At 35.6% G+C, this 4670-nt stretch overlaps 1 protein-coding gene and 1 pseudogene across 1 annotated transcript in view; one reads left to right on the top strand and one right to left on the bottom strand.

The window, feature by feature from the left end:
* The window catches only part of FAM189A1 (family with sequence similarity 189 member A1), a 1045217-nt gene that overhangs the window by 811788 nt on the left and 228759 nt on the right, over positions 1-4670 (top strand). The gene's annotated exons all lie outside the window — the stretch shown is intronic.
* LOC103210407 overlaps positions 3933-4670 on the bottom strand; it is a 1901-nt pseudogene continuing 1163 nt past the window's right edge.

The following is a 4670-nucleotide window of genomic DNA, read 5'->3' as shown; positions in this document are numbered from 1 at the left end:
ATATCAATCTTTATGCGTTCCATTTCCTTTTTGACAACTTCCAATTTTCCTAGATTCATACTTCGTACATTCCATGTTCTGATGATTAATGGATGTGTGCGGCTGTTTCTCAATAACATCTAGAATAATAAAATACTTAGGAATAAATTTCATCAGGGATGTGAAAGACTTACACAATGGAAATTATAACACATGCTGAAAGAGATTAAAGAAGGTCTAAATAAATGGAAAGATATTCTGTGTTCATGGATTCAAAGACTTAGTATTGTTAAGATGTCAATACTGTACAAAGTGATCTGTAGATTCAATGTAATCCTGATCAAAATTCCCACAACCTTCTTTACAGAAATAGTGTGGGGAAAACTATCCTCAATTTTATGTGGAATGGCAAGGAGCCCTGAATAGCTAAAGCAGTTGTGAAAGAGAACAAAAGAGAAAATCTTATATTTCCTGATTTCTGAACATTTTGTACAACCACAGTAATCACAATATCCTGGTATTGGTATAATAATAGGCACATAGACCAGTGGAATAGAATTGATTGTCCAAAAATAAACCCACACTTCTATGGTCAACTGATTTTTTTTACTAGGGATCTAAGTCCATTCTATGGGAAAAGAAGAATCTCTTCAATAAATGATGCTGGGAGAACTGAATTTTCACATGAAGAAAAAATGAGACAAGGTCCATACCTCACATCATACACAAAACCCAATTCAAAATGGATTAAGAACCTAAATATGAAAACTAAAAACATAAAATTCTTAAAAAATACATGGGCAGAAGAGAAACTAGATGACTGGGGTCTTCTAAAAATTAAATTCTTATGTGTGCATCAAAAGACGTCTCCAAAAGAGTAGAAAGAGAATTTACAGATCAGGAAAAAATATTTGGTAGTAACATATCCAACAAGGGATTTATCTCTAAAATTTATAGAAAAATTCAACACCTCCACATCAAAAAGACAAACAATCCACTTCAAAAATGAGCAAAGGTCATGAACATACATACACTTCACCAAAGAAGATATCCAGGCAGCCAACAAACACATGAAGAAATGTTTGTGATCATTTGTCATTAAAGAGATGCAAACCAAAACAACAGTGTGATATCATCTCACTCCAGCAATAATAGCAAAGTTTAACAAGACAGAAAACAACAAATGCTGACAAGGCTGTGAAGAGATTAAACTCTCATACACTGGTGGTGGAACAGTAAAATGGTACAACCACTGTGGAAAATGGCTTGGTACTTCCTCAAAAAGTTGGAAATAGAAATACCATTTGATACAACAATCCCACTACTAAGAATATATCCTAATGAGATGAGTTCTGGGATATGAACAGATATATGCACTCTCACGTTCACTGCAGCACTATTTGGAACAGCAAAGAGATGTAAACAACCTAAGTGCCCATCAACAGGTGAATGGAAAACCAAAGTATGGTACGTACACACACACACAAGAATAATGAAGCATGTGTGATTCACCTCATAATGTGGATGAACTTGGAGAACCTTATGCTGAGTGAAATAAGTCAATCAGAGAAGAACAAATATTTTATATGTCCATTATTGTAACAAGTCATGGAAAGGTTTACACAAGGAAGGAAATTTTCTTTGTCGGTTACCAGGGATAGGAGGGAAGGCAAAATAGATGGATAATTAAAAGACGGTTTGATATGTGTGAAGGGAAAAGCAATATCACAAAAACGTGTGATTAGCACAATATCACTAAGGAAAAAACAAAACACAGGGCCATGATTGTGGGGCCTAGCTTTTAACCGTGAATTATCTGATACAATAAAAAATGCATGAACAGTGAAAGATAAAATAAATAAATGAAACCTCATAAAATTAAATACTTTTTTTCATCAAAACACTTTATCAAAAAAGTGAAACAACAAGCTACCAATTAGGAAAATAGCTTCAGAAATCATATGTCTAATAAGAATCTAATAACCAAAATATACTTAAAACTTCAGCAACTAACCAATGAAAAGACAAATAACCCAATCAAAAACTGGGCAAAGGATTGGAATAAACATTTTACCAATGAGAATATACAAATGTCCAATAAACAGTGACAGAGATGCAAATCAAAGCCATAATGAGACATCATTCCACTCCCACCAGGATGGCTCAGATTTTTAAAAGAAGAAAATAACAAATGTTGGTGAGGATTTGGGGAAATTGAAACTCCTATACATTGCTGGGGGGAATGGAAAGTAGTACAGCTGTCATGGAAAATAGTGTGGCAGTTCCTCAAAAATTAAAAATAGGATCACAATATGACCCAGCAATTCCATTCCTAGGTATATGCCCAAGGCTTTAAAAGTAGCAACAGAAACAGACATATGTCCACCAATGTTCATTGCAGCATTATTTGTAATAGTCAAAAGGTGGAAGCAACATAAATGCCCAAGAACAGATGAATGAATAAGCAAAATGTGGTATATATATGCAATGTAATACTACTCAGCTTGAAAGAGAAATGAAGATCCAGTTACATGCTACAGCGTGGATGGAGGTTGAAGACATGCTGAGTGAAATAAGAAAATCACAAAAGGACAAATACTGTATGACTTCACTGACATAAAAAGTTAAGAATGGGCAAATGTATAGAGATCAAAGTTTGTAAGAGATGACCAAGGGTGGGAGGAAGGGGAAAAGAGGAAATTATTGCTTAAGACACATTGAATTTCTGTTTAAGGTGATGGAAAATTGGCATTGGTTAAGGGTAATGGTTGCTCAGCCAATCAATGTAATTGATGCCACTAAGCTGTACACTGGTAAAATGTTGAATTGACAAATGTGTGATATTTTACAAAGAAAACTCAAAACCAACCAACTAACCAATCAACCAAATAAACAAAAAACGGTTGCTGCTGATACTGTTTGTGTACAGCCAAACACTTCATTGGATTTTTTCCCTTGGTTTGGAGGTTTAGGTTCTTAGTTTTTTGGGATATCCCAGATAATTGGCCTAATACTATGTTTAGTGCTTCTATTTTACCTCCTAGTTTATTTCTTGGGAGCTCTGATAGCGTAATGCCTAAGGCACTTGACTGTGAACCAGAAGGCTGGTGGTTCAAACCTACCAGCCACTCCTTGGAAGGAAGATGGGGCAATCTACTTCCGTAGTGATACTGCCTCGGAAACCCAAGGAGGGGTTGCTATGAGTCGTGTCTGACTCGACGGCACATAACAACAACGGTTTGTTTCATAGAGCCTTGCATCTTAAAAGCTTGCAAGTGGCTATCCAAGTTACAATAATTGGTCTCTTTTCACCTGAAGCAACCGAGGAAGCAGGAGAATTAGGAATAGGAGAAGGAAATGGAATGTGTGACTAATTGCCTCCTTGAACAATTACCTCCTTCGCAGTGAGGCCAGCAACTAGAGAGTGCCTGGCTACTATTACTGAATGTTATCATTAAAGATTCAATAGAAGAATCCTGATCAAAATGAGGGAAAAAAAAAAAAGAAAGAAACAATTTCAATTTCAAATTCTCATGGGATCTAGACTTTCTGGAACCACAGAGTCTGGATAAACCCGTGAGTTAATCTTTAAACCTTAAACGAAAATAGCCCCTGAAGTCTTCCTTAAACCAAACAGTAGTTTAGCTTAATTAGTAAAGAATGACTGCTTTGAGCATTATGCTCTTTTGAAGAATTATCTTCATGGGATCAAATTGAGAACAGCAATTCAACAAGGTAGAGAAGAACCTTAGAGGACAGAGTTCATGTTAATGGTGAAATAATAGTTTGGAAAAGGAGGGTAAGAATATTGTACAAGTTGAAGAATGTAATCACTGTCATTGAATTATACATGTAGAAATTATTGAATTGGTGTGTGCTTTGTTGTCAACAAGAAAAATAATTTAAAAAAAAAAATCTTCTGGTCATAAAACTTGAGAACATCAAAGGAATGTTTAGTTTCCTCCAAAGAGAGCCACTAGGATTTTTTTGATAATCTCCCTTGGTTTCATCCAGGATGGCGTGGCATCTTCTAATTGAACACTTCGATATCATTCATTTTGATTTCTGAATAGGAAACTAAAATCCTGATTGATGCCTTATGACAAATTCCAACCCACTTCATGGCCTGATGAAGCATCTCAACAAAGTAAGCTAATTTGCTTGTGGCACACTTCATGAAAACTGTGAGGCATTTCTCAATGTCACCTTTCAGTTCCAGGTCTGGAAATTTGTTCATGACATGCTGACTGTACTTGGTGTACTTCTGAAACATCTGTGAAGATCTGGATAGCTTCTTGTTGTAAGAATGGTATTGAGTACATTCGTATCTGTCTCCTTTATTCTTTCTTCTGCTTCATATACGATTGTGGCATCCATTTCAGCTAAATCTTCATTCACATCTGCATCCTCAGATCAGTCACCCTTGGCAACAGAAAGTAAAGTCTTCTGAGAATTGCCAGAAGTATCTGAGGTGATGTCTTTGGCCAGATTTCTCTTCAGTTCCTCTCTGTAGTCCCTATTAATTTCTCTGATTTCTTTGTTACTTCTTCTTCTTCTTTTTTTTTTTAACTTTTTTTTTTTTTAATTAGGATTTGGGTGAAGATTTGCAGAGTAAATTCACTTTTCATACAGCAGTTCACATATACTTTGTCTCATGTCATTGACCAAAATTTACAATGCAGCAGCTCCCC

Source organism: Orycteropus afer, unplaced genomic scaffold (genome assembly GCF_000298275.1).
Source record: "Orycteropus afer afer isolate SDZICR_OR568_19922 unplaced genomic scaffold, OryAfe1.0 scaffold00609, whole genome shotgun sequence".
NCBI lineage: Eukaryota > Metazoa > Chordata > Mammalia > Tubulidentata > Orycteropodidae > Orycteropus > Orycteropus afer.
This window is presented reverse-complemented; position numbering and strand designations above follow the sequence as displayed.